We start from the raw sequence: 27,641 nt of genomic DNA, 5'->3' as shown, positions 1-27,641 counted from the left end.
GGGTTAATCTACTTTTTTGGGGTTGGGATCATTGTAACTGTTTGGTTTCTTCCAAAAGAAAAAATGCTGAAATGGCTTCAAAATTTTTATTTTCATTTTTATGGCACAGGGCAAACTTCAACTGCTGTTTAGAATTACCCAAGACCTATCAGATAAGAGTAAACCACTGGACAACCAGGAATAAACACATTTCTACTTCTTGGAAAACAACCCTATACATTAAAAATTTGAAGGTTCTACACTAGAAACCAGTATCTTTGAGCAATAATTTTCCAGTTTACTTTTTTAATTCCAACAGAGGATAAAATTCTAAAATAGTATCTGCTTATCTGGATAAATTAAAAATATAAAGAAATCTCATTTATTGGCATGCCCCCTCCCTTCCTACTCCCCACCTTTTTTTTTTTAAAGGAGAAACACACAATCTATATAAATAACCGGTTTACTTCAAGTTTCTGTGGTGTGTGCTCTACCATCCCACAAACCTTCCCCATCCGGACAGGGGCACGCCTGTGACAAACACCAAAACCCAACAACCACTGGGAAGGGAGGTTCCAACAAGTCAGGAAAGAACATACCAGGGAGAGTGCAGTGTTCTCATTACAGAGACTTCTCCAAGCCCTCTCACAGGAGCAACTGTGGGAAAGACCCCTAGGATTATGCAGTGGTTTTAATATTCACGTTGTTTCTGGCCACGGGAAAATGCCACCATAAAGCTGGTGATAATCTTACACCGCAACTGATGAAGAGAAAGAGACCTCATGGGCCACGCTCTGAGCCACGGGCCTTCCATTCCCCACAACCCTGAATCCCCTCACCAACTCTATGAAGGAGGCCCAGCCATCTGGCCTAGGCAGCCTTGACTAGGTCACGTAACCTCCCTGAGCTTGCGTGGGGAGAAACGACCCGGTGAGGACCGCAAGGCCCGTCCTTTCTGCTCACCTCACAACACTGCATCAGTCACAGCTCACATCATTATGACTTAGAGTGGATGTCTGGAGACTTTGTGCTTCCCCAGACAGAACCTCCAGAGAGTGTTTTCACTCTCACAGTCTATAACTTTCCACACTTTCAGATACCTTTGGGTTATAGTTCAAAGACTCATCCTTCAAGGCCCAGGCAGATACACAAAGGTCCAGAGTAATTGTTTTTTCTTTTTTGTTTTTTAAGTAGGCTCCACGCCCAGTGTGGGGCCAATGTGGGACCTGATATCAAGACCTGAGTTGAGGTTAAGTGTCAGATGCTTAACTGACTGAGCCACCCAGGCACCCCTTGTTTTTTCTTCATTTTTTAAAAAAGATTTTATTTATTTATTTGAAAGAGAGAGTGTGTGAGAGAGAGCATGAGTGGGGGGCAGAAGCAGAGGGAGAAGCTGGCTCCCCACTGAGCAGGGAGCCAGATGTGGGACTCGATCCCAGTACCCCAGGATCAGAAATGAGCCAAAGGCACACACTTAACTGACTGAGCCACCCAGGTGCCCCTGTTCTTTCTTTTCTAAAACAGAACTTACTGAGGTAATTCTGGTGGTCTCTCAGGGCTTTCAAGTCATATACCACAGGAGCCAGACTTTGTTTCTCCAGAAATAGCAGAAATTCATACCATAACGAACCTAAGACTTGCAAAGGTTCCCATTTTTTCATATCTAATCAACACCAAAATCTGCCGACTCTCTCGCACGCATTGTCTGATCTGGCTCCTCCTTGCCTCATTCAGCTTCCTGCCTTGCTTACACCCTCTTCATCCTTGGCCTTGGGAATATGCAGCAAGTGTCGGATTGGTGTGTCTCCTCCTCTTCCCACCAGTGGCTCCTCCACACCATAGCCAATGATCCTCCCCTCGGGCACCAACTGCTCCAAAGAGTCTTCTCTGGACCCTCAGACTGGACTAGGCGCTCCTCCTCCGGCCTCCACAAACCCCTTGCACACATCACTGTATCACCTACGCACAGCACCATCATTTGTTTCCCTGTCTCTTTCTCGAATGGACTTCCTCGTGGCTAGCACAATACAACATTATGTGTCTCTCCTTAACAGGAAGGAAAAATAAAAATAAAAACCTAAGTGTGAGAATGCTGATGTTGGAGTAGAAGGAGGAAAGACCCCATACTCATTTTGTATCTCGTAGAGTTTTGTGGGCTTTAGCTATTTAATAGTTCACTTAACAAATAATTATTGAACTTACATCCTGCTAAGCACTAAAAGTACAGAAATGATTAAGACACAGGGTGGCTCAGCTGGTTAAGCATCTGACTCTTGATTTTGGCTCAGGTCATGGTCTCAGGATCCTGAGATCGAGCTCCGTGTCAGGCTCCACGTTTAGTCTGGAGCCTGTCTGTCCCTCTCCCTCTATCTTCCCACTGCTCAGCAATGTGATAAGAGGGTCCAATGAGCACACACAGCTATAAAATGATGAGGTAAGCACAGGTTCTGTGAAAACACAGACTGAGAAGACAAATGATGCCTAAAGATTTGGAGGAGAGCAGCCAGACGCCTGAGCTGATGCCTGTCGCCTGGGAAGGAGTTCAGCAGCAGGAGGCACAAAGGAAGGGCAGCCCAGGCACCAAAGTCACCAGTCAAATCAAGTACAGCAATTCCGGGGCCCCCATGTCCCCACTTTGCTCAAAATGACAGGAAACATCACTTCACTCCCATCAGTGCATTACTTCCATATACCAGAACCAACAACACTCCTTTAAGATAAGCTGTTCACACAGAGATAGCTTCTATCAGACCATGACGGAGGTACTATCTCCCCCATACTTAGTGGAAACTACATAAGATACTTAACCTTATGAATAGTGCAAAGGCAATTCCATGAGGATGGAGTCACTAACACTGGTGGGTGTCAAACACTGATTTCTCTAGAACCGAGATGTCAACAGAAGCTTCTTCTGTTTAACAAACATACAGAATGTTAGAGGAAGAATGCAGACGAGCTTGCTGCTGAGCTTATGGACGCGTTCATGCTTCTCCCTCTTAGCTCAAGTGACTAGACCTTGCTTTGTGTCTAGAGCTTGCTTTCTTCAGTCAGCAAACCCCGAGCAAGCAGAATGGACAACCTGAAACGCTGTATCCTTAACTGCCCTTGTCAGGGGGCAGCTGAGGGCTCAGCAGCTCTGTGGAGACAGTCTCTTATTACCCTCCTGTCCAGGCCTCTCTGCTGGCAAAGAGCACAACTGAATAAACAGAGAGACAAGATCTGCAATGCATCAGCACTAAGTCAATTACGACAGTGGGAAGAATGGCGATCTGAGGTCTAAATCTTTTAAACAGCAATCATCTTTGCTCCGCCTAAGAAATCTGGCAACCCCGGTCCACCATATTTATGGAAGTACTTTTTAGATTCTCTGATTAATACAAGTACTCCGGGGCAGGACCACAAAGACCCAGCCAGAATACACTGTCATCCTGAGCTCAGTCCCCAAATGGGTTAATGAGAAACTACCAGCCTCAGAAGATCATGTATATGAAAAAGATACCAGAACCATCTTGTGTTGAACAAAAGGATTCATGGCTCTTGCGAGTGTTTATCATCTCCATCCTACTTCCAATTACATGACAACACGTCCAGTTTATGAGAAGAGACACTTACAATAACTGCCAAATGGTCTGCCCATCTTTTCAAAGGCCAGGAAATGATGGGCTCTCCGCGAGTGCATGAACAATTCCTTATCCAAGTCTTTGATTTCACATGTTCAATCCACTTTCTCATACCGAATCCAGGAATGTAAAGCATTTCATAAGTACTAGGCATAGATACACAATCTACAGTTGCCCCCACGGGGCCTGTTAAATGGTCTACCATTACCAAGTATTCATTTCTTGAGTTCTTAAATATTTAGAAAATGTGCAAGACATGTGAAAGAGACAGTTTTTTTGAACAAAGACTCAACACACTGATGTCCTTATGTTTTTATTCTAGAAACAGAATGCACTTCAACACATTCCCTTTAAATGCACTATCTTCCCAATTTGTGGAAAGCACTGAGCAGAAGTTGGGAGTTGGTTGTAAACCTTGTTGATTCCCTGTGGTGCGCCTCACTCTGGGGGAACCCAGCTCCTTGAAGGGGCAGCAAAGGCAGCAAGCGTACAGCACACCGCAGGCTGCCTCGAGGATTCCAAGTCAGCTCACACAGGGTCCCCGGGAGCCTCTCCACTGCTGTCAGGCCATGGTTCTCTCTGTGTAAGAGAGGCCCCACATGCTTCCCAGCATGCATCTGCAAAGCACACTGGCCTGACCCGAGTTAGTTGGAAAAGCAAAGACTTCTGGTTACTCCCGTGTTAACAAGCAGACACATCTAAAAACCCCTTGTTCCTCTGTTCCAACATTTAATTGTAACTCCCTGCCTCTGCTCCCATCTCACCCCAGTTCCCAGCCAGTACTTCTCCCTGGGAGGGTCTGTACAAACTTGGGCAGTCCTCCCATTTTCAGCACATATCGGATTTGACCATCCACCTCCTGACCTATCACACCAATAAGATGTGCAGAAATATTTAGGGTCTGAGACCTGCATCACCATGTTACACAACTACATTACCTTTCTTAGTGATAAGCCTGATTTGAGCTGGTTTTCTTCAAGAACTTTATGCCTTTTTCCAGTACGCTTCTGTGATTAAAATTCTGCAGAGTGAGAAGCTTAGTTTCTACCACCTTTTACACAGAGCAGCTGGCACTAAGTTTTCCCCGCTTGCATCCCATCACCCTTACAATTTTCTTGTAGCATTTGCGCCTTCTTTCTTTCTTCCTGTGTCTACTTATTTCTCAGTTATGATTAGACTTGTTTGTATATTTTCTTTCTAGCAAAACTAAAAGTAAGATACAAATACATGCCTTCAAAAACTAATAAGCAATGGGGGGGGGGGAACTATATCTACACATGTACCTGAACAGACACTAAGTGTCTGTTGTAAGGTGTCTGTTGTAAGGGTGTAAATGGAGAACAAGAAAGAAAATGGGATTCATCCTTCAATGACTGACCTTCACATTCATCTACCTCTTGCATGCCAGTGAGTATATTTCAAATATTGGATCAATGTCAACCAAAGAAAGCTCTAAGTTAAAAGTCCTCTGCAAATTATTTGAGTTTTTCCAGGTATCCTGCACAAGAACCTACTATGTTACAGGAGTTCATGAAGGTCCAGAAGCATTAACCATAGACTCTAAGAGATAATATTTTATATCTTGGTATGTAAAAAGAGCCCACGACTTAAATATTTAAATGTTTAAAGCCAATGAATAAGGAACTATTGTTTTCTTTAAAAATACATCTTTGGGGCACCTGGGTGGCTCAGTGGGTTAAAGCCTCTGCCTTCGGCTCAGGTCATGATCTCAGGGTCTCAGGATCGAGTCCCGCATCGGGCTCTCTGCTCAGCAGGGAGCCTGTTTCCTTCTCTCTCTCTCTCTGTCTGCCTCTCTGCCTACTTGTGATCTCTCTCTGTCAAATAAATAAATAAAATCTTTAAAAATATATATATCTTTTCAAAACTGTCCTGTCATGTTTTATTTCATTTGCAAAATAAATAAATTATAACAAAATATTAGAAAGTTTTTCATGTTAGGAGACTTATTTTGCCTTTACTGCCCTGAATTTTACACTAAAAAACAAAATTATGGGGGCGCCTGGGTGGCTCAGTGGGTTAAAGCCTCTGCCTTTGGCTCGGGTCGTGATCCCAGGGTCCTGGGATCAAGCCCTGCATCGGGCTCTCTGCTCAGCAGGGAGCCTGCTTCCCTTCCTCTCTCTCTGCCTGCCTCTATGCCTACTTGTGATCTCTGTCTGTCAAATAAATAAATAAAATCTTTAAAAAACAAACAAACAAAAAAAACCCACAAAATTATGTTCATCACTTAGAATAAGGCACTGTACTTCTTTAGATAGTTAAGTTTCCTTTGTACTATTAAAATGGTTTTTAAATTATAAAATTTTTATACTCAACTTTTCAGAAACACTATTATATTATAAAGACATGTATGTCTATCTGTACGTCTGTATATACAAACATGCACACACTTTAATCCTTTGATTAAAACATAAATATGTAATATAAACTTTATACATAAATACATGTTAAAACATTGAAAAGAAATTCTAAAAATAACTAAAATGCCATTTTGCCCAACTATTTTCAGGCTGTCTCTAAGCAAAGAAGAGTGGAACTGGAGTCAACCGTCCTAACCAGACTCAATCTTTGAAGAATATGGAGACCTACAACAGTTTTCAACTAACAGATTCGATCTGCTTGATTTTGTGGGACTGCTGAGTTGAAAACAAAAGGCCGCAGCCAGGCAGCTGGCCCAGTGTGATTCGTCAGGAGACTGCCGTCTAACCTTCATCTGGCCAACAATCTGGAATTAAAAAGTGGCACCAAGAGGCGCCCGGGTGGCTCAGTCGGTTAAGCATCTGACTTTGGCTCAGGTCACAATCTCAGGGTCCTGGAATCAAGCCCTGTGTCATGTTTCGTGCTCGGTGCAAAGTCTGCTTGTCCCTCTCCCTCTGCCCCTACTCATGCTCTGTTTCTCTCTCAAATACATAAATAAAATCTTAAAAAAAAAAAAGAAAAAAAAAAAAGAAAAGTGGCACCTCGTCTATGCTTATGGAAATCTCTGATCAACTGTGTTTCAAGACCTTTACTGATCTGAAGGAGAATCTATATTCATCACTCATTGCTTGATAAAACGCCTTAAAAAGCATTGATGGAGCCTTTAGATCTAGATCCAAAACAAGTACCTAAGACTTCAACAAAAAGTAGTTCTTATCAAATCCTCGGGCCTGACAGGCAATTTTTTTCTTCAAAATCATATTCAATATGACCATTTATTTTGACACAAACAATTAGTCTGTCCCATGACTGGCTGTGCAACAAACAGCCTTCTCTAAGTTGGTAGAAAGGGACAGAAAAATTCAAGCACGTCATCTGCGCATCTGCTCCTCACGGCAACAAGCTGACTTAGGGGCAACAAGCTGACTTAGGGGCAACACCGACTACGGCAAAGCCCTCCGTTCAAGAGAAGCAAGGCCACACCTTCAAGAGGCCATGGAGCAGTCACTGAAACTGAGCACCCCAAACGGTCACCAGCATCCAGAATAACAGCTTGAAACTCAAAAAGATGTACAGAAAATCTAACCCCGATCTGGTTCAGTCCCAGGGGGACGAGAAAAGCTATTGTCTTCTATCAAACACTGACTCACTGACAATTGGAGGGAAAAAAAATACAAATTCCAACGATTATGAAGTTAATAATAATTTCATCGGCAGCAATATTCAGGAAGTTGATTAGATGATCGTAATGGGTGATTTAAAGCGAAAGGAAAAACACCCTTAGCATAATTTAATAAGAGCTTCAGACTGAAGCATATTCAAGGGTTTCATGAAAGACCTTCTCATGGCCTTTTAATAGCTCTTTCCAATTCCAATTAACTTGTTAAATGCCAATTCTCCCTACCTCATCAGAAATCCAAAGCCAGCCCTCTCTGATTAAATCATAAAATTATCGTTAGCAGCACAATGTCTGCTAAGTATTTACGGACGGGCCAGCACAGATAAGCAGCTCACAATTCTCCACGCCAAGAGAAAAGAAAAACTGGAGTGGGTAATTAAAAATAATACATTTTATTCATCTTTGGGAGGCTTGGAGTGACATTTACCTAATACATCACCCTTCCTAATTGTTTCACTGGTGTTAATATTCAGATTAGTATGACCTTTGCGCAGACCCTCCATAGACAATACAGAAATGTTGATTGAGAGAGAGTTCATTTACATGAAAAAGCCAGGTTGGTACCCCAGGAATCAGAAGGTACCTGTCAACTGGGAGCTGTGCTCCCACCAGCGTGAGGAGTTCGATCACCCCCGCCATGAGTCACTCAAATGTCCGCAGAGTCCCTGGCATCGCCTGCAGGTTTTGCTTCCCTGGCTTTCCCCCACTGGGTGCTGCCCCAGCACTGGAAACCTGGCTCATGAGACCAGTAATCACGTCCAGAGCTCTGGTCGAAAGTTCAAGGTTGCCCCACCCTCCCAAGTCAGGGGACACCCACCCACCGAGCTGGGAACAGGTCAGCTCTGCCACCCTTCCCTTCGACTTGAATTTCTTCTATTCCTGAGTGTTTTCGGACAGCAGTCCTCTGAGAAGGTGAGTCTGAATCCCCAAAGGCAGGCCCCCAACACCGCCTCTGCTTACAACATTACACAAAGACCTCCGGGCATACTACAGTCTCTCTTTTTTTTTTTTCCCAATCTTAAAATATTATCATCGGAGAAAAGAATCTTTGAAGGTAGAAAACAATATAAAATGAAACAAGATGAGTAAAAACGACCATTTAATCTATATTCTAGGCATTATGAAGTTCAGTCTCTTCCAGAAACCAGGTAAGTGGCTAAGACTTCACTTTGATGAATATGTTAAAGGAACATTTTGATTCTTTTATGGATCAAGGAGTTTGAAATATATGAAGTTCCGTCAAATATTTTTTAAGATGCAGGGGTTGGTTCTGCTTAGAATTATACTTCTAATAAGAGGCAGCCAAACATAATATTTGTGAACAAAAATAACTGCTGTGCTCCTGTGGCCCTGTACCTTGAGTTAAGGACAAAAGTCCGCAAACCCAAACAGATGTTAAGGGTCACATTCATATAATGGTTTGGTGAAGACAGGGTATTACCCTAAAAGAAACTGCTAAAAATGTTAGCAGGCTTTGCCTATTTATCCCTCCCTCTCCCAGCATAGCATTTCGCACAAAGGGGGTGTTCCTTAGCTCTGTCACTCCCCACCCACACTTCCCTCAAACTGGCAGCGGATTTCCTTGATAAAATGCTACTTGCAGTATTTTTACTTTACTTTAGGTCATCACAGTCCTTAAAAGCTTAGTTTAGAAAGAACTGTATCAAACTTTTGAAAATATGGCTTAGGGATGCCTCGGTGGCTCAGTCGGTTAAGTGTCTGCCTTCAGCTCGACCTCAGGTTCCTGGGATCGAGCCCCATGTCAGGCTCCCTGCTCAGTGGGGAGCCTGCTTCTCCCTCTCTCTCTCTGCTCCCCCTGCTTGTGCGCTCGCTCTCTCTCTCCCTCTCTCTCTCTCAAAAATAAATAAATAAATCTTTAAAAAATATATATGGCTTACATAAATTTCTTAAAAATTATTTAATCATATGCATAAATGGCATTTTTATGCACAGCTTATGTTAATGTGTTGTTCCTGTTGACAAATTATTTCATGTTCACGTATTTTTAAATTTCTCCAACTAAACAGTTTCAGGAAAGGAGGGGCTCCCTCCTCCATTTTCTCCTTTAGCACCACTACACTCCTCCAGCAGATAAGCCAAAGATAAATAAATACCAGCCAGTTACACTTAAATTGGCTTCTTTTGCCTCTTGAGGTCAATTCCCTGACACTGCCCTCCTTCCTATCTTTAATGGTAGTTAGGAAATTTTAACCACAGAAGGAGACCCAGTGAAGTTGTTTGAAATTGCTCTGCTTGGTGGGGGGGCGGGGGGAGGAAGGGGGGGGCAACTCCTCTGTCAGTTTCCAGGATCTGCTCCCACCTGCTGATGACAGTGAACAGTCCTCTCTGGACTCAAATTCCCTGTAATACTTGGCACACGAATATTAACAAATATTTATGAATTTTCTAGACATCTCAGGGGCCTGGTTCCATGTCTATGGCTGAAGTCCTCATGAACTTTCTGCCCAATGTGGTGGCCCCATCACTCAAGTAGTTCAAACCTGACCCTGGGTCATCGCATACCTCCTTCTCTCTCCTCTTCTTCTTCTTTTTTTTTAAGATTTTATTTATCTATTTGACAGACAGAGATCACAAGTAGGCAGAGAGGCAGGCAGAGAGAGGGGGAAGAAGGCTCCCCACTGAGCAGAGAGCCCAACACGGGGCTTGATCCCAGGACCCTGAGACCATGACCTGAGCCGAAGGCAGAGGCTTTAACCCACTGAGCCACCCAGGCGCCCCTCTCTCCTCTTCTGACCTGAGTCAATCTCAATGTCCTGTCAATTTTCCGTGTTCCTTATACTAACTCCCTGGTCTATGCCCAATATTGCTAACCTGGTTCAGATCCCAGTCATTTCTCACTTGAATTTTTGGAGTATCTCTCAGCTGGGCTCCCTGATTCTACTCTTCCAGGGCAGTACTTACATCCCACTCTCCACATGGTGGTCAGCACAAGCTTCCTAAGCCTAAGGTTGTTCCCTTCTCACTGCCTCCAACGAAACCCTTCTCGGGTTCTTCCTCCCCCTACATAAATTCTCACGTGCAACTCTGGGCCCTTGAGGATCTGGCCCAGCCTACCTCTCCTGCTACCCTCCACATTTCTGGGTCATGAAAGGTCCCTCTTACTTCCTCCCACTTAACATGTACTCATCTCCTAAGACTAGGAACACTCGCCTCCTCCAGTGCCTCTGATGGCCCCATGGTGGTGTCAGCAGGCTTCCCCCTTGAGCGTGCCTACCCAGGCCATTCGCTCCGTCGATGTGTCTTCCCTCCATATGCAGCCTCGCTCAAAATCCATGTGTGTCACAGGGCAAGGCTTCAACGAACACTGAAGAATGCATGAATACATGGAGTTGAAAAGGCCAAAGATCTCTACCGGAAACTGCCACGTCAAAGATCTGAGGTGCTAATATAAAGAAAACCCTATTACCTTCCCCAAGGCAAATTTATATTTTTTCCATTGTCCCCAGTTTCCTAAAATAACTTCAATTATTTTGAGGATATCAGAGCTATTGAAAGTAATAACTTATATTACTCTTTGTGGAAAAACTATTTGTCTCTTCATCCGCAGGAAAACACGGCCCTCTGTGATTCAGTTTATTCCTATTAATGAGCTCCTGACCCTCCCCCAGCCCCTCTCTTCCCACATTCTACTCCTTCACTTTCAGAAATGGTCCTTAGCTGGATCACCTCCTCTAAATTCACAGAGCCAAGTCTTCATCATCTCTCCCTCAGATTACTTAACAGTCTCCTAACTCGTTTCCCCTCCTCTAGCCGCCCCCCTTCATAATCCAGTCTTCATACTATCTTGAGCGCTAACCGCAACTCTGATCATGCCTTAAAACCTCCTCAGGTGAACAAGACAAAGTTTAAACGTCTTACTCTGAAATTCAAGGCCCCATAACACTTTGTCCCCTCCTGCCTCTCTAACCTCACCTCCCTTCACGCATTCTAGAATCACACCGATCTGCTGATCATGGGTCACTTCTTATCAAGCCGAGTCTACCACATCTCTTCAGTCTTGCTCATGACAGTCCTTTGTCTTTTTATTCCTTTGCCAATTTGAAAAATCCCTACTTGTCCTTCAAGAAGACCAGTTCAAATAAGCTTCTCTCTCCTCTATAAAAACTTTAAAACTGCCCGATTATAAATCATGGCTACCTTCAGGGTTTCCAAACATTTAGTGTATACTCCTGGTATAACATACAAGATACTGGCTCGATCTCCATTATAAAATGGAAATTCCTTGAAAGAAAGAAAGTCTGTGAATTACACATCTTTGAATATTCACTGCTTAAGATAAAGCCTAAGGCAAATCAAGTGCTCAAAAAAAAAAAAAAAAAGTTTGTTGAATTTTGTTGCCTTCATTACGTAATAAGCTCTCAAAGGCAGGAACAATACTTTATTCGTCTCTGCATTTTTAGGAGCACCTACCACAGCTCCAAGACCAAGACTTATTTGTGGAATTAAAGACTGACCCACTTTGGGGACAAATACACAGAAGAGACAAATGAGCTAATGTGTAATATTTTTAAAATATAATTTCCAAAATGATGGAATCATTTTTATGAATTACTTCTGGCAAAGACTACAGCAGGGCTACTCAGATATCCCACTGACCTGGAACTCTTTTATGGAGCCACTGTGAGATAAGAACTAAAATAAAGAATAAGCATTTAGAAATTCTGATGACAATTTGACAAGGCTGAGACATCCAAACATACCATCATGGGCTTGACTCCCCGAAGAAAGCATTAGCTGGTGTTGGTCTTGGTAAATATATGTGCTAAATGGTGTGTAGGGCCAGAACTCCAGGCCAGTCATGGCTTAGTGACCACATACTGGTCTGTGATAGATTGGAAATGGTAAGAAAAACAAAAGGCATTTCACCGGAGACAGTCCGGAAAACACTAGCAAAGGAGAATAATTCAACAAACTCCCATGTACCACAGCACATTTCTCTATATTTACCTTCCCAACATTCTTGAGGCCTTTTTCCCCATGACATAAAACATTCCATGTAGACTTAAAGCCGCTTTCATGTCCCTCCTGAGTCCTTGTGTCCTCTTTCCCTCTCAAGAGACAGCCTCCAATCTGACTTTTTAAATAACCTATGAAATCCTGTTCCAGAGTGTGAAATTTCCTGCTGGGGTTTTAAAGCAATTAGAATTCCTTTCACCAAAAAAAAAAAAAAAAAGGAAAAGAAAAAAAAATTAAAATTTAACAAGCGTAAGTGTTAAAAGCCCTGTCTGTTAATATTACGTGAAAACCTGTGGTGTGTCCTCTATCTGTGACCCTTCAGCAATGACTGACAGACCTGAACTCCAAGTAAAGGGACATCTGGTGCCTTGACCTTCAGAGGGAGAAAGACCTTCAAAAGCCCACAACTCGAAGAGAAAGATAAAAGTGCATGTTGCCAGGGTGTAGAAAGAAAAAGATTCCCACTCACTTGTACTCATAAAACAGGCTTTCCAAGAACGCTTGGCTGGTGAGACTTAACTGTAAAAGATGCTTATTCATGTCACAGGTCAGCATGGAGAAGACACAAGAGAGAAGAAAGTGCCGGAAGTGACAGGTGGAAACCACGGGCTTTCCACAGTTAATCAAAAGGGCACAACAATGCCAACACGCCTCCTGAAATCCAAACCTTCTATTTCTGCATCACTGCAAACTTGTTTCCAAAACCTCCACTGCTAATCAAACCTGTTTGGCGGCCTCCTTATCGAAACTTTGCAAAACTTTAATTTCACCCTCATGAGCCCTGCAGCTGTAAATTAGTTGAATAAAATTTACAAACATTATGCAGTAAGATAAAGCACTTTCGAAGTCTTTTCCCTATTCAGTGGACTTAGCTGCCTAGCAGGCCAGTTTTGCTTGACATGAGTTCAGAGGCCCTGGAAACCATCCTAATCCTACTTGCTAGGCCTTGTGCCTGTTCACAGAACCGTGTTAACCCAAACCTGGAAAATTAATAAATCTCAGATGGGTGTAAGCACTCAAATACTCCTGATACTTCTTGCCATTTATTATACCAAGGCATCCTTTGCAATGGGAGAATCCTTCTCAAAAGACCACAAGGGCAGCAGAAAAAATCCCTGAGGTTATTAGCAGGCAACAAAATATCTCATTGAAGATTGCTGCCCTCTAAAGCCAAAGCCAGGAATTAAATTTACTGAAGGTGAAATCGCCTATGCTTTGGTGTAGTACAGATATTCCCAAAGTGGTTTTCTGAACTCCTCCATTTCACATTTCTCGTAATTTTTAAACAGCAAGGGGAGTAAGACTGATTGCTCTCGTGTCTGCCGACTGTACCATGCAAGTCAGCTCATCAGGGGTTACAAGCCCCTACATCACATCAACAGAGAGAAGACAAAAGACTATTAATTTCTCAAAATGAGAACTCCTACTATACTGAGGTACTGTAATTCACTTACGATTTCCATGGCTACCAAGGAAGAATTGAAATGCCCCCACCTGGATGGTTTTCACAGCACAGGAGTCTCTCCCTCCAACTGGCGTCAAGTCTATCAGCTTTGGGTTTCATGAATTCTATCTGCAGGTGTAAGCCCTCTAGCCCAAGAGGAGCTGCGGGGGCAGAGGCTTCTCTCTGATATCCATGCAAGCCTCCACCCTCTGCAAAAGACCTGGAACAACTGAGGTCAAATGGAGTTCTGTAGACTTCTTAAACTCTGGGAAACATTGTTCTCAACTATAAAGACAGGGCTCAAGGAGGGGCGGTGTGAATGGGAAATTAGAGGAAGTATCCCAAGAGCAAGTCACCTAACAGCCTCCTATCGAGGAAAAAAATTTTGAAATGTAAATTCTTCCATCTTTCCCTTCTTTAGAAAACAAACTAAAAAATACAGCCAACATATCCCACTGACAATTGTTCTTTAGAAATATGGTCTCGTGCCAGAACCAAATAAGATCACAAAGAGATTCTTTTTAAAATTTAATCACAGAAAAGATGGGAAATATCAGCGCTTGATGGCTATGAAAGTGATCTATCTCCCCACCTCTGGCTCCACCAAGCAAGACAGGGATACAGCCCCTGAAATAAATACTCATGCTTTCCCTTAGTAATTTGGACAGTGGGAAAATAAGCTGATTCAAACAAAGTCCATTAAATAAATAAAGTCCCAACACTTGTCTCTTTAGACAAAAAGCAGATGGTAACAATAGGAAAGATTGCTAATGCTTTGGCAAACTAATCATTCTTCCAAAAGCCATTTACAAAAGCCCACCAGACGTCCGGCTGTGACGATGCCACGGAAAAATCCTGTGGCAATTATAAGTGTATTTAACTCAAGAACAGAATCACAGAGTATCATGAATAAATGAATGAATGAAAATCACAAATAAATCTAGAAAGAAATTATTGTGTTTTTTTAAATCACAGAACCATAGGTTCAAAGAGCCAAAGTTAAAGAAAAACATATATATCAAAAAAAAAAACCCCAAAACTTATATATCTATCTCCACTTTACTGTGTGACCTCAAAACATTAAGGACTTGAGTGGGTTGTCACCAAGGGAACAGTCAAATCGAAGCCTGGGTAGTTTCTGGAAAATGGAAATCCAGCAAAAATTGCTCATATCATGAGAATGACAACCGACTTTGGGAGTCCGACCAGAAACAAACACCTCGTTGGACCCAGGAAGAATTCAACAGAGGAAATCCTTATGTGAATGCCTGGTGCCCTCATCTTCTCCTCCCACCCCCCCCCGACCACCCCCCTACCCCGCCCCCCGGGCCAAGTTCTTACCAAGCACCTACTAAGTACCCTGCACTGGGCCAGGTGCTGGAACAATGACAACAGTAACAAAGTAGAACAAGTTCCTGACCACAAGCAAGTTATAGTCCAGGGAAGTCAGAGACAACTATAATACCAAAGCACAGGAGCTGCACTAGAAAAAGCCACGGGTTAGCTATGGTGTCCCAGAAAATACCCCCAGTTGCAATTTCAACAATCAGAGATGATGCCTTCCCATATGTAATGCTATCAACATTCACCCAGTCCCCAAAGTTCACCTTCTAAATTCCTTGATCTGCTGAGTTCTAGATGTACCTCTAAAACATCCCGCAAACTGATTCTGACCTCACAGTCACTGCCTGTTGCTCACCACTGACCCGACACCTTCTTTTATAAATGCCAACCAATCAGTGTCCTCGTTCCCAGTGGCCACAACCTCCACTATTTACCACTCAGCTACTAAAATATTTCCCAACAACAAGAATCTTATTTCACTCCCTTTCTTCAAAGCCTCAATAGTTCCTGTTGGGTAGAAGAGGAAGTTCAGATTACTTAGCACAGCTCAGTCCAAGCAGCAAAGCAAATACTAGCATTATGTCCCCCGCCCCTCAAGCAAGCTAAGAGAGACAATCATACTAGACTTGGTACTAGGAGGCCAGCCCTCTGTGATCCCTCAGGACCCCACTGTTTCGTACATGAGGTCCCTCTTCAAAAAGGTCCTTTCTCCTTGGCCTTGTATGCATGGTTCTTTCTTTTGCCTCTGATGCACTGATTTCCATGTAACCTTCTTTGGCTGCAGGCATATCTGCATCTAGGCCCTGACCAGCTATAACACTGCATATACCATAAAACTGTATTCAGTATCCTGATGTAATTGTGTCTTTTCTCTTCCTAGACAAGGACCATTTTTTTAATCCTCTCCTAGGACCTAGCACAATGTATGACACAAAGAATATACTTGATAAAGATCTGATGAATGAATCAGGAAAATGACTCATCTACCCTTAAATACAAGTCTAATAAAGGAAATTACTACCTATTAAGCTGGTACTGTACCATCTTACAAAGATAAAATTATTCTGGGCCTGATAAAAATACTGTTAATAGTCCTGGAAACGGCCTGAATAGAAGGTTCTTTATAAATGGATTCCTTACCATTCAGCTAGCTGTACCAGCCCACTCACGGGTGGTCCTTTTGCAACTTGGAACACATTTAAGGTCCCAAGTTAGCTGAAAGGAAAACAAGATTGGTATCTAACACATTTATTTTTAAGTTTGAGGTCAGATTTTATTAGGGAAAAAATGAACACTATGTGTCCTAAGAATAAGAATTTTTTTTTTTAAGATTTTATTTATTTGAAAGAGTGAGCAAAAGAGAGAGAAAAGCATGAGCAGGGGGAGGAGCAGAGGGAAAGAGAGAAGCAGATTCTCCACTGAGCAGGGAGCTTGACTTGAGGCTCGATCCCAGGACTTGGGGATCATGACTGAAGCCAAAGGCAAATGCTTAACTGACTGAGCCACCCAGGTACCCCAAGAAGAATTTATTTTTATTTTAATTTCTCTCTGCAGCTGAAATCTCTGTACGGTTAAGAAAACCTTAATTTCTTGCTTGCTTCCAGCACAGTCATTAACCTGCATTTAAAAATCCAGGTTTCATCAACAGCCTCACATTCTCATCAGAAAATGAACAGACGCCTCTGACCGAGTTCTGACTTACTACCAAACCACTGATTATAGGTCTCCTGGTCTCCAACTTGGTTTGTTTCACTAAAATTAATTCCGCCCAAGGCGGCAGGTGCACACAAGGGAGATGCTCAGTAGAAAGCAGAGGGGCCCAGACTTACTGTGAGAATGTCCGTTTGCCATCTTGGAGCAAGGAGGAAGAAGGAGAGACTCAGGGCCCAAGGGCTCAAGGAGTGAGCCTTCCTTAGGCCCTCCCAAGGGCCCCCATCATAAGCTACAGGAAGGCCACACCCTTGGGCTGAGAGTGGGAGTCGAGACAAGCACTGGTGGTGCTGGCTAGTACAGCCAGAGCTGCGGCTCCAGCCACCGTGGCGCATCCACCCACACTTCTTCTCATTCAGCGACTTATACCTCCCTCCAGGGCAGACAAAGTCTTCGGAGCAGCTGACCTTGGCAAGAACTGAGTGGAAACTGCAAATTACATGCCCAGGAGTAAGGGTCATGTGTCTAGAAATCACAGGTCAGGTTCCCTCTTGGCTTACTCTCCAGCTACGCGTGCAGCCTTGGACAAGTCAGTTAACCACGGGGGACTCAGTCTCTTCATCTGGTAAAGTAAGAATCCAATCAGATCACCTCTTAAGTTCCTTTTAATTCAAAAATTCTATAATTCCATGTTCTGAATCATAAAATTAAGACACTGAGATGTGAGGAATTTTTCAAATACAAATTTTGGAGAAAAGCCTTCATGAGGATGCTTCCTCTTTCACTGTCCATGAGACAAATCACCAAATCCTCCTCAAAGATAAACAAACATAAAATTCAACAGAAATGACAATTAAGCTTCACCAAATACCTGACAGGCACAGTGAACATAGCACGATATTCAAACACGGCATTCACATGACAAATCTGCCTGGGGCTCTTGTACTCCCCCTTAATAATTCACTAAGAATTTCATCCTGGGGGCACTTGGGTGGTTCAGTTGGGTAAGCATCTGACTCTTGGTTTCAGCTTCAGTTGTGATTTTGGGATTGTAAGATGTAGCCCACATCGGGCTCCAGGTTTAGCATGGAGCCTGCTTCAGATTCTTTGTCCCCCCACCCTGCTCGCATTCTCTCTCTCTCTCTCAGAAAGAAAGAAGAAAAGAATGAGAGAACGAAAGAAAGTCATAGAAAATCAAACAAAAAGAATTTCATCCTCAGAAGAAGGCAGCTCACATACTTCCATTTCTCTTATTTAAGAGAATCCAGGGGTTTTTACCACGGACACAATCCAAGGGATCCCGCAGTAACCAGTTCTACCACTGTTACCCTTATCTTCAAGTTTACGAAGTTGTCTTCCTGTTTCGACTCAGATTCAAATGATGTGGAAGGGAACCCACATGGGCCAGTGAGGCTGAAACAAACCCCACTGGGCAGGCAGTGGCCCTCTCAATGCTACACCACCGAGAAATTCCTATGGTGATAGAATTCAGTGCAGCCTGAAGAATGATTTGCTTTGCCTTAATACTCCTCTGGATATCTTTGCTCAAAAAGAAGTTTACTCGAGGTTCATGTCTATCATTCCTCTATATAAACTCCTCTACATCAGGAGGCGTGGTTTTACTCATGTGTTAATATCTCCACACATGACTAACTTGTAGGAGCCTTCCATCTGGGCTCATCTTGAAAAGGAAGAGTGTCCAGCATTTACTGGACATCCATCAAAGTGGATGTCCAAACTGTGGACATCCACTTTGCATCCCATGGCATTCTGCTAATTTATACACTATCACAATCATAGGCATCTATCTGGAGTGGACTGTGACAGTTCTTTTTCCCCATGTCACTTTACCATGTGGGGTAAACAATACAGTTAGCAATAGGTCTGCTCAGCTTCTAACTAGTGTAAGAGCCAGCTTAGGACAGACCTTCAGGGGCTTCTCAGTAACCAGCCCATATTGACCAGTTAATTTCTACAAACCATATAGAAATTAGTTTTGGAAGAACACTGCTTATAACACAGTATGCCTACCTGCACAAAAAAATTCTGTTGTTTTAATGAAGTTTGTTTTTTTTTTTTTTTTTTTTACCCTAGGTAGTGTGAGCCACATACTCCCTATGAACTTAAAACTATTCATTGCTGGGGCACCTGGGCGGCTTAGTCGGTTAAGCATCTGCCTTCGGCTCAGGTCATGATCTCAGGGTCCTGGGATTGAGCCCTGCATCAAGCTCCCCGCTCAACAGGAAGCCTGCTCTCCCTCTCCTACTCTCCCTGCTTGTGTTCCCTCTCTCGCTGTATCTCTCTCTGTCAAATAAATAAATAAAATATATTTTTTAAAAAAACCTGTTCATTGCTAAGTCATTCTGGGATGAAGGCCGTATTGCATGTTATGAGTAACCTCAAATTTACACTTACAAGTTAATTCTTCAGAAGCTAAATTATCAAGCAGAAAGAAAAGCCAACCCCCATTTTCGTGTTGTTGCCAAAATCTGAGCTGTTTCTCTAGAATTTGCATTGACTATTCCGAAAAAAAACCTCAATCTTTGTCAGTTTGGGAAGAAACTTAAAAGTGGCCAAATAGTCTAATAAATCCTAGGTTAAATGTTTGGTTCTATAATGGTTGCATTACTTTGATTTCCCCCAAAGCAATTCTTTACCAGAGACTCCTTAATCAGTTTAATAATGAGTTTTGTTTTTTTTTTTGTATTTTATTTTAAAGATTTTTTTATTTTAGAGAGAGGGGACGGGCAGAGAGAGAATCTTCAAGCAGACTCCCTGCTGAATTCAGAGCCTATGGCCCATGAGATCATGACCTGAGCTTAAACCAAGAATGAGAAACCAAGAGTTTGATAATAACCAACTGAGCCACCCAGGTGCCCCATGAGGATTCTTTAAGAGAAGTCAGTGACAATACATACAGATTTCTACCAAAAAGAGAATAAGAACTACCAAACATTTAAAAAGAGTTAATATTCATTCTCCTCAAACTATTCCAGAAAAAAGGAAGAGGAAGGAAAGCTTCCAAATTTATTCTATAAGACCACCATTACCATGATACCAAAACCAAATAAGACACCACCAAAAAAGAGAACTACAGGCCAGTATCTCTGATAAACACAGATGTGATATTCCTCAACAAAATATTCCCCAAATGACTCCAACAATACATTAAAAAAATCATTTGCCACAATCAAGTGGGATTTATTTCTGGAAGGCAAAGGTGGTTTAATATTCACAAATCAATCAATGTGATATACCACCTTAACTAGAGAAAGGATAAAAACCATATGATCATTCCAAAAGATGCAACAAAAGCATTTCACATTCACTATGATAAAAACCCTCAACATAATAAAGACCATATGTGAAAAACTCAGAGCTAACATCATACTCAATGGTCAAAAACCGACAGCTTTTCCCCTGTAGTGAGGAACAAGACAAGGATGTCCATTCTCACCCATCTTATTCAACACAGTCCTGGAAGTCCCAGCCACAGCAACTAGATAAGAAACAGAAATGAAAGGAATTTACATAAGTAAGGAAGAAGTACAACCTTCACTACTTGCAGATGACATGATACTATAGAGAAAAGCCAAAAGCCTTCACCAAAAAAACTAGTAGAACTGGTAAATGAATTTGGTAAAGTCATAGGATAAAAAATTAACATACAGAAATCTGTTTTTTTCTATACACTAATAATGAAGTAGCAGAAAGAGAAATAAGAAAACAATCCCATTTACAATTATACTAAAAAGAATAAAATACCTAGGAATAAACTTAACCAAAGAGCTGAAAGAACTATACTCTGAAAACTATAAAAGATTGATGAAGGAAATCATAGATGACACATATGAAAAGACACTCCATGCTCATGGATTGGAAGAATCAATATTGTCAAAACGTCCATACCACCTAAACCAACCTACAGATTCAAAGCAATCCCTATCAAAACACCAAGAGCATTTTTCATAGAAAAAGATGAAATAATCCTAATATTTTTATGTTATCAGAAAAACCCAAATAATGAAAGCAATCTTGATAAAGAAGAACAAAACTGGAGGAAACACCATCCAGGTATCAAGATATACTACAAAGCTGTAGTAACAGTAACAAAACAGTTATCAAAACACTGAGTTACTCAAAACGATGGTGCTGGGAAAACTGGACAGCTATGCAAAACAATGAAACTGTACCACCTTTCTACACCATACACAAAAACTCAGAATGGATAAAAGGCCTAAATGTGAGATGTGAAACCATAAAACTCCTAGTAAAAAGCATAGGCAGTAATCTCTCTGACATCAGCCACAGAAACATATATGTAGATATATCTCCTCAGGCAAGGGGAACAAAAGCAGAAATAAACAATAGGAACTAGATCAAAATAAAAAGCTTTTACACAGCAAAGGAAACTACCAATAAAATGAAAAGGCTACCTACAGAATGGGAGTAGATATTCTCAAATGACATATCTGATAAGGGGTTAATATCCAAAATGTATACAAAACTTATACAACTCAAAAGATAGACAAAACACAAGGAATCCACATTTTAAAAATGAGCAGAGGACTTTATTCTAGACATCTTTCCAAGGAAGACATACAGATGGCAAATAGACACATGAAAAGATGCTCAACATCACTATTCATCAGGAAAATGCAAATCAAAACCATAATTAGATGTCACCTTACACCGGTCAAAATGGCTTGAGTCAAAATGACAGGAAGAAAGTGCTGGTGAGGATGTGGAAAAAAAGGAATCCTCCTGCACTGTTGGTGGGAATGCAAACTGGTACAGCCGCTCTGGAAACAGTACGGAGGTTCTTCAAACAATTAAAAATAGAATTACACAGGACCCAATAATTCCACTGTTAGGTATCTGCCGAAAGAAAACAAAACACTAATTCAAAAAGACATACGCACCCCAGTATTTACTGCACCATTATTTACAATAGCCAAGATATGGAAGCAACCTAAATGTCCACCCATAGATGAATGGTTAAAGACCATGTGATATGTGCACATGCACAGACACAAAGACACACACACAGACACACACACACTGGAATATTACTTGGTTATTAAAAGGATGAGATCTTGCCATTTGCAACAACATGGGTGGACCTGGAAGGTATAATACTTAGTGAAATACTTCACAAAGAAGCAGGCTAATGTTATATGATTTCATTCATATGTGGAATTTAAGAAACAAAACAAATGAACAAGGAAAGAAAGAAGAGACAAACAAAAACAGACTCTTAAATAGAGAAGAAACAGCTGGTGGTTGCCAGAGGGAAAGGGGGTGGGGGGATGCGTGAAATAGATCCAGGGGATGGAGAGCACACTTACATAATGAGCACTGAGTAAGGAACACAGAACTGCTAAATCACTGTGCTATACACCTGAAACTAACCTAACACAGTGCGGTGACTATACTTCGATTTAAAAAAGGCTCAGAGCTAAGTCGGTCCAGTTTTTCTTCCCAACGCTACTTATGAGAAGACTACTGAGAGATTTGCATTGTGAATTTTGTGTGTTTTGAAAACTCAAATTTTGAGAAGTGATATTTTGTTTGTTTTGGTATCAAAATACAAAACAAGAAAGTTAAAAGCCAGGTATAGTAATGTTCTTTTTCAAATATACGTAGAAAGTATTTCATTTAATGATACCTTGGAGAATACTGAAGCTTTAGTAATATATTTTTACAGAAGTAATTCTGCTTCTGAAAGCATAGGTAAAAATAGTCATGATGACCAAACTTTTTTAAGTTGTTTTTTTTTTAACAAAACAAAACAAATTTAATAAAAGCAGATAATCGTATTTTTCCACTAAAATAGCTTTCAAGGGAAACATGTATTTTAAAAATCAGGGCTTAGAATTGCTTTCCACCTGTTAAACAGAATAAAACCCATCACCAGTCTGAAAAATTATATAAACAAACAGCACATTCTATGGAGGTGGCTACAAACGAGATAAATTAATAAAAAGTATCACTTGGAGATAAAGTCAGTCTCAGTGAAAAGAAACGTTTAAAATATTGTTTTGCTCTTTGATGGTTTGTCGAGAGACGATACAATAAGAACTCCCTGTTCACCGAGAAATCCAAAGCACAAAAAAGCACCAGGATGGTATTGTTCCACTTTTGCTTAAAATAGTACAGAGTGACGGAGAATGTCTCTGGCTCCTAGAAGTCTTTGAATTGGAAAGTCACAGTCTATCAAGTTATATTACAGTTTTGTATTTACTTAGTTGTTTCTCCCTAAGCCATGAGCTTCCTGTGGGCGGGGCTACCCCCTGGTCCACCCTGCGTCTTCAGCACCCGCCAGGCTGTGATGCCAACACATCACCTCATCCGTGCACCTTCGCAGAAGACGGTCTGGGGAAAAATGAACGTCTGCTTGGAAATGGCCCCGTTATTCTGGTCTTCTTCAGACCACCCCCTGAGGAGGCAGAAATCCGGTCATCCTCTTCACATTGCCTGAAAACCCGTTTAGGAACCCATGGAAGGACGAGGAGCCACGTGACAGCGCGGTGGCGGTGTTTCTTGGGGAGGCTGTGCAGTTTTTCCTGGCAGGGCCTACAACTTGAACTTGCAGCACCACTAACAGAACTCCAATGTCCAGAGGAAAGAAAAGCACCAAGTTCAGATGTCTCTGAGAGGGGACACCTGTAAGAATTTAGACAGAGACACTCGAGCTACCAGCCAAGATGGGAGTAACAGAAAGTGGATTGACCCTCCCATATGCAACAACCAAAAACCAGATAAGATATGCAAAAAAATAGCTTTTGTGATACGTAACACCAGGAATCAAAAATCAATGATCACTGAGAGAAACGAACAAAAAGACTCCCCAGCTTACTGACCTAAGAGAGTTTCCAGACCGTGGCACAGGAAGGGGGAAGTCAGGGGAAGCCTGGTGGATTCCCCCAAGTTAAAGAGATGCTGCTGCGAGCACAGGGAGACCAAGAAGGTCAGAGTTCATAGGTCAGAACAAAAGGGAGGAAAGAACTGCACTGAGACGAAACTGAAAAATCTGCCCATGGTCCCCCTTAAGCGTTCAACAGGGCGGGGATCAGCCCGCACACAGGAGAACAGTAATCTAGCCTGAGGACAGAACCAATGATCAGAGCTAACAGTACCAGGTACTTAAACAAGGCCAAGAATACAGACTGTTCTCAGGAACCAAAATAGAAAAACCTTAGATTCTACAGAGCATTGAATAGAAGACTCAGAGGGGTGCCTGGGTGGCACAGCTGGTTAGGTGACCAACTCTGGGTTTCAACTCTGGTCATGATTTCAGGGCCCTGAGATCGAGCCCTGCACCGGGCTCCAATTTCAGCATGGAGTCTGCATAAGGCTCTCTCTGTCTCCTTCTGCAACTCCATGCTCATGCTCTCTCTCTCTCTCCATCCCTTCCTCTAAAAAACATGAACAAATCTGGCAGCGGGGGTGGCGGGGGGGTAGAGAATGCTCGGAGTCTTGCCTCAGTAGCTCCCCCTAGACCAAACACCGCCCTAGTCCCACCTACCCAACCTCAACAGTGGGACTCCCCTCAAATAATCACACTGTTCTCAAGTAGCTTAGCTATGTTCCAGGGAAAATGCTCACTAATAAGTTTAGGGGGTACAAAAGTACCCAGTGCCCAGGAAAGGAAAATAATAGTAACCAGCATCCCATCAAACATTACTAGGCAGAAACAGAGCAGGAAAATACACTATATTATAAACAGACGCAGAACCACCAGAGATGTTAGAATGAAAAGACAAGGGCACAGAGAGTTGTTATAATTGCATTCTGCATGTCCCCAAAATTAAGTAGGTATATGTAAGGCACAAAAAAGACCCAAACTTCTAAAGATGAAAATCACAGTATCTAAGATGAAAGAGGCAGTGCATGGTAGGATAGTACAGAAAAAAAGAACTAGAAGACATAGCAATGGAAAATACCCAAAATAAGACACACACAAAATAATGCTTTAAAAAGGGAAAGAGGGGCCCTTGGGTGGTGTAGTCAGTTAAGCATCAGACTTCTGGTTTCAGCCTCAGACCCCTGGTTTCAGCTTGGGTTGTAAGCCTGGGTCGTGAGATCAAGCCCCGTATCAGGTTCTGAACTGGACATGGGGTCTATGCAAGAGTCTCTCTTCCACTCCCTCACCCCCTCCTGCTAATTCTCTCTCAAATAAATAGATAAATCTTTTAAAAAGTAATAAAAAAATTAAAAGGGAAAGAGTGGGGCGCCTGGGTGGCTGGGTCAGTTGAGCAGTCAACTCTTGGTTTCGGTTCAGGTCGTGATCTCAGGGTCCTGGGATCAAGCCCCACGGAGGGTTGTACATTCAGCAGGGAGTCTGCTAAGGATTCTCTCCTTCTCCCTGGGCCCTTTCCCCTCCTCTCACTCTCTCTCTCTCTCTCTCTCTCTCAAATTAATAAATGAATCTTGAAAAAGGGAAAGAGCATCAGTGAGTTTAAGTGAGTTTGAAAGAGCATCAGTGAGTTTGACGCCCCACTTCAAAGGGTGAATACACCTGCGGGGAAGGAGCAGTGCACTTCACACACTTTCGCTGGACAGCTGGTCCCACACTGTGGGCAGAGAGGTGCTCTGGGGTCACAGATGACAGCAGAGGTAACTCCTTTCTCTCGAGGAATGAGAATGAGCTCAAACCCATTATTTCTGTACAACTAGCATGTATCAACTAACACCTGCCACACAGGGAGAGAATGGGAAGGACCAGGGTCAAAAGGACATGGACAAGCTGAGCCACTAAGTGCCCCAAGGAAGAATGGACCACAGTCCTGTGCGCAGAGCACTATGAAATGGGCACACACGTGTGCACATACACCCTGCTAAGCACTAGGCCATGCTATCTACCCCTACCATCAGAATACAACTAACACTTAACTTCTCACTTTGTAAATCAAACGGAGGTCATTTAGTTCCCAGCTTATCTTATAAAACACGGCTATAACAGAGAAGTCAATAGGTTAAATTTACCACAATGTAAAACAACACACACAATGGATTTAGAACAGAACTGCAGCTTTATCCTCATTGGTTCCTTTGCAGAGAAAGACACATTATGACTTTAAGATTCCTCTTTTCACTCGTAAAGCAGAGAAAAGAAGCATATGTTGCATGTTAAGCACTGAACATTGATCTTTATCCTTAACTCAGAATATATCGAAATACTAGATTGGTTTTCAGAGAGAAGCCCTTACTTATGCTAATCTACTGTCCTGCACCACAGAGAAGGAAATATTGAATATTAATGAGAAACGGAATAGCTTTCATACATAGTAAATAAAATTAGTTAGCCAGGCCCATCAACAGGATTTAAGTCATCCTTTACAGAAAAATAATACTGCTTCAATTAATTAGGTAACACATTTTCAAAGGTCAAGAGCATGAAACCAATCGGCTTGCTTAAATTACATTCTTTTCAACAAATAGGGGGAAAATTTACAAAGGCAATACTGTAAAAATGAAACAACAAATAAGTTATACTGTTAACTCCAAAACTAAAATTTAGTCAAAAGGCATTAAGTTCCCTTTGTTTTAACAAGAAATGAAATGTTTTTCCTTAGAAACTCTGACTCCGACGGATAAACATATCACAAGAAACCACAAAAACCCACTCCGCATCTGCTTTTCTATAAACACACAGGATATCTTCTGGAAAACAAGCCACATCGAAAGCTGAACCCCATTAAATAATCCACTCTACATTTGCTTGTCAGATCTGAGAAGAATAACAAAACCCACAAAATATTATATCCGTTTTGCAATGGATATTAGCTGTATAGCTAAGCCAAAACTGACAAGCAGAAATCCAAATCATGTTATTTTCATTTCTTTCTAATAACTTTTAGGTTTCAACAAATGAAAAATATTAATTTCAGTTTTCATTTCCTTTTAGTGCATTTATATTACTCAATCGCTTCCATTAGAACTAAGCAACCTTGCACATTGACTTCTTTCCAATGGTTTCTCTGCTGCCCCCTTCTGCCTAAACAAGACACAGGAAGCCGGTTCCCCAGACGTCAAAAATATCTCAAAACCAGGCTAACAGAATGCAAAATCCAGACTGGCATGGAAACTTGATTATCTCGTTTTTTTTAAATAAGTTTTTCATTTTGCAACAGAAATCATTTCGTGTGCATCCTGAAATCTGATCCATGTGTCAGGTTTTTGCAAACCCAGTGATGACAAGAGGAGGTTTCCCCTCCCTCACGCTTACTGGGCTAAGTAGGAAGTAACTTAGGAATCCATTTTGTCATGCATACAGCCAGAAATCTCATGTTTATGGTTAAAAAACAAAACAAAACAAAATTATTACTTTAAAATTTGGGTTCCTTCAGTCCCCAAAACACAATGGAATAATATCACTTCTCATCGCGGGTCAAATGTACATATTCTTGCTATAACAGCATTTCTTTCTGTTGAAATATATAACATAATAGTTATAATGTCACGACTATTGATGTACCTATCCACCTCACTATCATTGCAATATAGCACAAAGGACATGTATTTCTATGAGGCGAATAACAATAGCTATACAATGCTGATAATGAACTTTTAAAGCAAAGGGACTGTAAGAAAAACGACTGGTTCTAAAAATGCCTGTATATTATCAGCAACCAAGCACATAAACCCAGAACACCATAAAATTTTAACAATAATTATTTTCTTTAGTTAAAGGCCAAAGCTTAATGCAATTCTGAAGGGAAACCAGAGTATACAAAAAATTATTTTCAAAATACAATAGAGAATAGATTAAGGGAACAAAAAGTAGCTGAGCACAACTCTGCCTTTTAGTTTATTTTTCCAAAATTCAAATTTTTAGAGAAAAATTTCAAAATAGAAGTAGAAGACATCATAAGTGCTACCCTGAAGGCCACTGAAAGGGCAAAAATTGTTTTAAAAGCAGCCTAAGAGGGGTGCCTGGGTGGCTCAGTGGGTTAAAGCCTCTGCCTTCGGCTCGGGTCATGATCTCAGGGTCCTGAGATCGAGCCCC

General features: G+C 41.8%; 1 protein-coding gene and 1 long non-coding RNA gene across 5 annotated transcripts in view; one reads left to right on the top strand and one right to left on the bottom strand.

Annotated features, from left to right (window-relative positions):
* Positions 1-27,641, bottom strand: part of SMYD3 (SET and MYND domain containing 3) — a 710,646-nt gene that overhangs the window by 305,295 nt on the left and 377,710 nt on the right. Inside the window, exon 1 of one of the 3 annotated variants that reach the window (XM_080825027.1) lies at positions 7,799-7,930. The exons of the other annotated variants lie outside the window; for them this stretch is intronic. The gene's annotated coding sequence lies outside the window, so the exon portion shown is untranslated. Of the gene's footprint in view, positions 1-7,798; positions 7,931-27,641 lie in introns of those variants that run through there. 3 annotated transcript variants of the gene reach the window in all.
* On the top strand, positions 8,005-18,964 carry LOC308356207. Of its 2 annotated transcripts, XR_013968059.1 has the most exons (4): positions 8,008-8,127; positions 8,331-8,363; positions 17,070-17,260; positions 18,725-18,964. It is a non-coding gene; the product is annotated as an uncharacterized lncRNA (long non-coding RNA). The 2 variants fall into 2 exon arrangements; XR_013968058.1 differs by lacking the exon at positions 8,331-8,363 and having other exon boundaries at positions 8,005-8,127.

Source organism: Martes martes (assembly GCF_963455335.1).
Source record: "Martes martes genome assembly, chromosome: 15".
Taxonomy (NCBI): Eukaryota; Metazoa; Chordata; class Mammalia; order Carnivora; family Mustelidae; genus Martes; species Martes martes.
This window is presented reverse-complemented; position numbering and strand designations above follow the sequence as displayed.